This window comes from Ctenocephalides felis, unplaced genomic scaffold (assembly GCF_003426905.1).
Source record: "Ctenocephalides felis isolate EL2017-DRISC unplaced genomic scaffold, ASM342690v1 CF-g0.4_SCAFFOLD_01170, whole genome shotgun sequence".
In the NCBI taxonomy this organism is placed as follows: Eukaryota; Metazoa; Arthropoda; class Insecta; order Siphonaptera; family Pulicidae; genus Ctenocephalides; species Ctenocephalides felis.
Window position 1 is genome coordinate 73,236,408 of NW_020537324.1, and position 8,684 is coordinate 73,245,091.

Here is an 8,684-nt window from a genome sequence, read left to right on the forward strand (position 1 = left end):
GTGACAATTGATTGTTTCTCAATAATTGATAACAAGATAATCTACATAAAATTTATTCTTCAAAATGTAATTCATTAACTATCAAAACAGAATTTATTATTTAATTGAAATCAAATTAAAGCTATATCTATTAAGCATTAATAAATCTTTCTATAAATTCTCCGATATTCATAAATAAGTCAACTTGATATCTAAACATAACTAGTGGAGCATCGTGCCTTAAGGCAAATTGCTGAAACTTCCCGTACCAAAAAAAATTTTTTTTAAAAGATTAACATTTTTGAAAAAAATTTACTCTGAAAAATTAGATTTTTGAGAAAGTATAAATTCTTGACAAAAATTTACTTTTTTTTGAAAAAAAAATTTTTGAAGAAAAGTGTATTTAGAAATATTTTGGAAATTCTGAACTTTTTTTCGAAGCAATCGTGCTGCTTTAACTGCATAGAGACGAATGTCAAAGCGCCTAAGCGCCCGGCCGCCGTCTAACAGATAAGCATTGGTACGGAACCCATAGGATTGTAAACAAAATTTATATTTATTATTATTAAAATCTTTATAAAATATCTGATAACTTGATGTGCATATGTCTAATGATCATTTTTGACCGCCGAATGGCATTTTTTTTTACTTTTTTTACTAGATCTCCGAAACTATTAGACCTGCCCTCATGGATCAATTCTTCATCTTGTAAATACAAGTAAAATGTTTTTTGAATTATTAAAATTGGAGACTCCGTTCTCTTAAAAACTGAGTTACCATTTTTGGCACATTTTGGCCCGTATCTTCGGCACGGCTAGACCTGCCTTCGCTAAAAACTAATCAGCACGTCTCCTCATCAATACGAATCAAACGTTTTTTAAATTAATGAAATCGGTTGATCGATGTTTCCAAAATCGCCGACGAAAATTTGTATCCGCACACACACACATACATCAATTTTTTCTAAGGTATGCCAAAATGTTCAGAAGGTTTTGAAATGTAAAGATATATAAAATTTTTTATTTTCAATTTTTTTGCTATTACTATAACTTGCCCTACGGAAAGCCAAAATATTGTTATAAGAATCGTTGCTTTAAAAATACCATATATCCAGACTATATTCTCATAAGATTCCGACAAGATACGAATGGGATTCTTAATAGGTTCTTCTAAACGATTTTTTAATTCGCAAAAACTTGAACATTTTTTGACTTCTCTGCTATTACCAAAAAACGGTTTGGCCGATTGTCTAGAAACCATAGACTACCCTCTCGATTCAAAACGTATAGTCACTTAGTAAAGTAGGTTATATTTTTATTCCTAGATTTTATTGAATATTTCGATTACCTCGGCCACGGGTCAGTTGCCACATGACTTTTCGACCAGTGATTTATCGTTTTTCCGTCGGTCGCCCCTCAGATGGTGTTAAATATGCGTATCTGGCCTGGCCTGGCCTGGCCTTGTTGGGCAGTTGGGTATTATTTGAAAATGCAGCCGAGAGTTAGGCGTAATGATTAAGCGTGCGACATGCGAATTGCGAACAATACAATGGTCGAGGGGATTTGCATTGTACGCATATGGATAGAACATGAACATACCTACTATTTATATTGCATATGGTAATTCGGACAGAAAAGGTTTATCAAGTACGTCGGGGTTTGAAAAATGAGGCTTAATATTTGAATTTTTTTGTGAGAAAAAAAAGAACTAGTTTAAAAGTGGCATGTAGCCTTAAGGGGCACAACTAGTGTGAAATTTTAAAAATATCGTATTTTCCATTTTTCCATATTTCGATAGGTTATACCTTTAAAAATAACATACCAAAAGTTCAAATCGATATCTTAAATAGTTTTTGAGTCACAGGCATTTTAAGAGTATATATATAGTATATAGTATAAGGATCATTTTAATCTTTAAACGCGTTTTTCTCGAAACAGCATTTTCCGAATTTGCTGCAGCGAATACTCAAAAACAAATGATCCGATCACTATCATTTTTTTACATGTTCTATATGTAGTTCTCCGTAAAATGAACTATGGATTTTTTGATCGGATCAAAAATCGAATTTTGGCAGTTCAAAAACGACCAAAATTTTGGGTAAAATTCGACTTTTTTTAAAACGCCGCCATTTTGTCAATTTTTGTTTTTTTTTCTTTATCGTAGTTCATTTTACAGACAATATTATCTAGTTTAACGAGATTTTTTTTTTAAATTTCATCCATGTAGAAGGCCGGAATCACTGCAGCAGTGAAGGGCCTTTTTTTGTCGCGCCGTTGGAAATCGACGATAACTTAAAAAATATTTAATTTTTTTCTTCAAAATTTTTACTATGTATTCTTAAAACATGCATAAATACATTCCTAAAAATTTGAAATGATTGATAAAGTAGATTTTTTAATATAAATTCCCAAAAATTACCTTTTTTTAGGCGGTTACACTAGTTGTGCCCCTTAAGGTAAGTTGCATGAACTCAATAGTAACATAGAGAGATAAATATTGTAGAGAGTGCAATTAGAGATAATAAACGAGTAATTGGAGATAAGGTGTGTTAATAGAGACGAATGAAGTTAAAAAAAGGTTCTGCATCTTCTAGAATTGTCAGGGAAAATAATTAAACTTAGACCAGCTTTTTAAACGGAAATTAGTTTTGATAATGATTTTAAACGGAAATTAGATTTGATAATATCTGAATTTAAAAAAATAAAAGTGCAATGAAAATAAATTTGTGAAAATTTTGAATTTAATTTTTTAATGAAAAGTAAATACCTAAAAAAGACATCGATTTTTGTAAGTATTCTCTTATGTGATTCATCAACGTTAAGGACTTCTAAATAAAAGTCGAAGTGTATGGGGCAAAAAATTCAGTAAAAAAATTTTGACTGGGAGTTGATGTATCGCTTTTTACAAAAGCCGATATATATATATATATATATATATATATATATATATATATATAAGAATTTATGATGCGATCCGATAATCCGAAAATGTTGTTGAAATCGGTAGCTGAACACGTCGGAATGAAGATTAATGACATTTTTCTTCGGCCTTCATATTACATATATCTTTTATATATAAATACGTATATTAATATATATATATATATATATATATATATATATATATCCTTATTTGCAACGTCATGTTTGTAATGAAATTATTCTGAATGAACATCTAAATTATTATGGAAGATGTTTTCAATATCACATCTCGATGGGAAGTTCAAATATAAATTAACTTGGACTTCGAACAAGATTACTGTCAGGTTGCATTTGTAATAAAGTACGTAAATTAGATTAATACTCCTGTGATAAATGATATTAAGAAATGTATATATATATCATCATATAAGAAAATGTAACCTATTTCATCCTGATTTTCTACCAACATTTTTCCAACTATATTTACTACAGTACTTTACTTATCGTATTGAATTAATGATTTTAATCGGGGTCGTTCGTATAAGGTTTCTTTCTAGATGAAGGTGTAGTGTTTCCTAATTTAAGTGACACATGAAACCCTAAGTGTCACGTACAAGTCACGTTGAGTTAATGAGAAATTGTAGCCACTGGGCGTAGGTCGAAGGTGGTAATTTGTTTAGATCGGAAATTAGTTTGGAAATTAGATCGAATGGAAAAATAAATTCTTCATTTTTTTACAAATATTACATTCTTAACAATTTGTCGACCACTAGAATTTTGAGAAATGTATTTAATTAGGAAGAAGAACCAAGAAACTTTTGGTCTAAGTGCGGACTGTCTTAAGATCCTATTAAGGGGGTATTCTACTGTAGAATTTTGAAAAAATCGAAAAAAAATTTTTATTCATGTTTTAAAAGTTTAGTTATTCAAAAATATGTCATTAAAAGGATTTTTCAAAATTACTATTATTTCCTGAGTTATAGCCGTTTTAGTGACGTGGCCTCGGTTCGAGTCCGACCGAGTCTCAAAACTTTGAACGCGTTTTTCTCGGAACTACTTTTTTCGAGCTGGCGGTAACGATATCTCGAATTCTAATGAACCGATTTACTTCAAATTTGGAGAGGATCTTCTCTATGCATCGCTTTATCGCGTGGACCTTTCCCAAAACTATAACTTTTCATTTAGTATTTTTAAAAAATTCGGAATTGTTTAAAAAAACATGAAAAAAATTTTTTTTTCAAACTGCCGCCATTCAAACACAAGATTTTTTTTCAACTTATCCAAGCGTCATACGATAGCGGCATCTATATTAATTAAGAATCCATCTATTCTTTAGGTTTTAGATCACCAGGAGGGTTGGAATAATGCACGCCAGGACACCCTCTTTTTTTTGAGCCCCCACTGCTCATAACTTTGTGAATTTTTTTTTCTTTAATAATTTTTTTTATGTAATAATAAAATATCAATAAACAAATGATAAAAAAATCGAAAGTAAAAACATTATTTGTTTCCTTTATACAGCGCTTCAAAAACCGGGCGAAATTCATGCCTCTACAGTAGAATACCCCCTTAAATGAAACACTTTCGAGGATTTTTTTTATCATTTTGGAAGCATTTGAGCCCCTGGGAGCAAAGAAATTCGAAAATATCCATATGAAGAACCACCCTAATACATATTTATACATATGTATATGTGTCTATTTATGTATATAATATCCATCCCTCTGACCCACTGGCTAATATATTATTGACCAGGGTAGAAGAAAGAAAGCCGCTAAACCGTTTGCGTGTTTCGACGCCTACGACCCGAGCACTAATAAAAATATACATTTTATTACGTAATTCTCCTGTTAAACGTGCTAAATTCGTTATTTCTATGGCTCTCACCAGAGGATATCTATTGCTCTCCATTTCTTGCAGAAATTTGTTCGAGAACATACAGGAACATTTGTTTTAATGGATACGTTGGGATGTAAGCTTTTTGGCAAAGGGATGAATGGAAATTATTGTCAGGAGAATTTTTGTATTTGCCACTTAGGTCTAACAAAAGTTTTTTTTTAAAATGGTGGACACGTGCAGCAAGTATTTTACGTAAATCCATAGAATTTGACTTCTTGGGTATAACGTTTAGATTTTTGCTGTCAAAACTAATTTCCCTTTGAAAAGCGAGTCTAAGTTCAATTATTATTCATAGAAGATGCAGGAAATTTTTGTTAACTTTGCTCGTCTCTTATAACACACCTCATCTCTAATTACTCGTTTATTGTCTCTAATTGCACCCTCTACAAGATGAAATGATGATATTAAACTTGACAAAAAAAATACTCAATTACATACTTAGATTCTTATAATTAAAATTTTTATTGAATTCAAAGGATTTATAAACAAATTTTTCATATAAATTTGAAAATTAAATTTATCATATAAATTTCAAAATAAAATTTTATTTATACACTGATAATGAAAATAAAATATATATTACAATTGCAAGAGTTGAGAGATAATATTCAATAACAATTTATATTTGAATACAAGGTATTCCAGAACTCAACGTCAAGACGAAACAGGGCGTTTGAATTGGTTGTAACCAAATTAGATATTTTTCCTAATTTTCTGTAAAAACAAATTCGGGAGCAAATAAAAATAAATTGATATAAGTATAATCGAAATAATCCAAAACAAGTCAAAACAATGCTGTCCAAATACAACATTAACATAATTTTGAACACAATTTTAATACAAATTTATATAATTTTATATAAAAAAAAGCTTGATCTTGAAAGATTTGCTGAATCTTGTTTGCATTAGTTGTAACCAAGTTAAATATTTTTCCTAATTTTCTATTTTTTGACAAAAATAAATATGATATATAACCTTAGACAAAACTGTATTTCGATAGATATTTTTCTGATTAATCGAGTGTAATGGACATTAGTTATTTTGTGAAACAGCCTTTTCTTAGCTTTTTAATTCTGGCAATACATATAGTTCATAAAATCAATTGTATCGATTGTAATTATTGTTATAAAGGGGAAAATAACAACAAATTGATATCAGTATAATTGAAAAAATCCAAAACAATTCAAAACAATGCTGTCCAAAGATATAACTTAAAAAAAATTTCTTGACCTCAGAAGATTTGCTAAATTTCTTTTTTAGTTTTTATTTTTGATCAGACTTTTAGTTTAAAAAATGAATAGTATTGATTGCGATTATTGTTATAAGGGCAAAAAACAAATTTATATAACTACAAGTGAAAAAATCCAAAACAATGTTGTCCGAATATACAATTAACATAATTTTGAACGCATTTTTAATACAAATTCATATAATTTTATATAAAGAAAAAAACTTGATCTTGTTTTATCTCTTTACTTTAATTTAATCATCATCAAAGTTTAATTAACGTTAATAAATAATAATTGTTGTAAACGTCAAAAAAATATTATATGTATTAAGGCACAAATAAAAAACTATTTTAACTACTAGATTTAAAATGTACTATAAATATTATAATTAAATAAATAATTAAGGCTTTCAACTTAAATAGAAATTATAACTCTAAACCCATATATTCAGTATAAATAAATTTTATACACTTTTAAACTTTTCACCATATAACGATTTAAAAAAAACTGTTTGTTGGCAGTAATCCTTAGCACGTTTGCGGACGTGAATGCTATAGCATCCAAATTATATAGTCAATTATTTTGACTTTAATTTCATATAAGTTTAATTTCATATAAATAAATAAATAAATAACCTTATGCTTTTGTAATTATTTTACCTGTCAAGGTAATGACTAACTGATTTTTTAGGAATTTTCATATTATCTGTAGTCACTAATTAGCAGGGCGAGCACATTGCGCAAAATAGAAGCGTAAATATTGACGTGGATGCTATAGCATTCATAGTATATAACGATTAAAATATGATAATAAGACTAATGTTAGTAATAAAATTTTGGATATCACAACAAATTTAAAAATAAAATAAACAAATCTAAAAATAAAAATAAAATTTAAAAATCGTCAATTTTTGTACCTTGCGGAAACTTTTACTGTCAGCGTGTTAAAAGTATTTAGACCTTCTTATTTGTATATATATATAAATATATATATATACATACATTTACAATGTTTCTATCTGTTTTAGTCAAATGCAAACACATACCCATTTAGTGGTAATCGTCCGAAAACAATGCGGTTTCCGTAGAAGAAAAGTGGAGGGTCAGACTGTTACGACGGGTTAATTAAATTTCCATAAGCAACCCTTTCTAGGGGGGGTTGCCACATGTTTACCAGTTAATAATTTCGCACCGATAAATTTCTGTAAACACCAGTCGGAAATTCAAATGGCTTTGGAGGAACAAAGAACCAACGAGGCAAAACGTTTAAACACACAATGCAAACAACTATAAGAAGGATATAGGTATGAATGTATGGTTATGTGTAGGATTAATGTTGGTAATATATACAAGATTTATTAGAAATATTAAATATAGTGATATATTTTATTTGTTTTGAAATATTTTAAACTGTAGATATGATTATACCATTTTTTCCCATATAACATCAGTTGCAATCACAACAGTTGATTTTATAAATAAAATTTTATTTTCGCAAGTATTTTTTTTATTAACAACTAAAAATGTGGTAGATAGTATATTGGGATTATATACAAAATTGATTAGAAATATTAACTAAAGCAAAATGTTATATTTGTTTAGAATATTTTGAACTGTATATAAGATTAACTCATTTTCGCCCATATAAGATCTGTTGCAATCACAACAGTTAATTTTATAAATAAAATTTAATTTTTGCAAGTATTTTTTTTATTAACAACTAAATATAAGAACTAAAAGAATTACCAAAATTACAAACTAAAAAAAAATTTTTTTGAAAATTTTCATTTTTTTTATCAAGGATTTACACCATTTATTTATATCGGACAAATTTGAATGTAAGGTTGTTACCTTAGATAATTTCTTTGTACTAATTTTAATTTTTGAGAAATTAATCGAATAAAGTTGTTTTGAAAAAAAAACATGAACCGATTATGCCGCATAACAAACCAAAGTTGTGGCAAGGCCATGTTTAAAGAACTTTTCCTACTAATTACTGAAAAAAGCCTTCTTAAAAGATAAAAGTAATTACAGTATTAACAAATGAATTCTTGTAAACTTGTAAAAACAATAGGATTCTGTACAACACATTTTTCTAGATATGTGACATAAATTTTTTGTTTTAATTGCGATTTTAAAGTATACCGAGAATTTTTTGTTGTTCAGAAAAATTTGTAGAAAATTTAATTTTGTACAAATTTGTCGAAAATTTCATTAAAATCGGACGAACCGTTTAGAAATTACAAGAATTACGTTTAGAATTACCTTGCGATGGGTCGAATAAAGGGTCGAAACGTAGTGACGTCAAAACAGTCGTGTAGGGCATCATTTGAAAGGTATCGACGAGCTCTATAAAACTATAGTACTGAGAACAATTTTACAACAACAATTTTTATTTTTCAATGTATATTGAGTTGCTGTAGTAAGTATATTTATTTGCTATATATGTTGGTGAAGCAAGAATTTACTTAGTAACATATGTTAATGATAAATATACAAAAGTTTTAATTCAATTGCGGACTATCTAAATGTAAATATTAAGAGCTAAAACTCTTAGAGAATTTTTCTTCATCAATTTGGAAGCATTTGAGCCCTTGGGAGCAAAGAAATTCGAAAAAATGTCAATATTAAGGACCACTCTAATATATACATATATG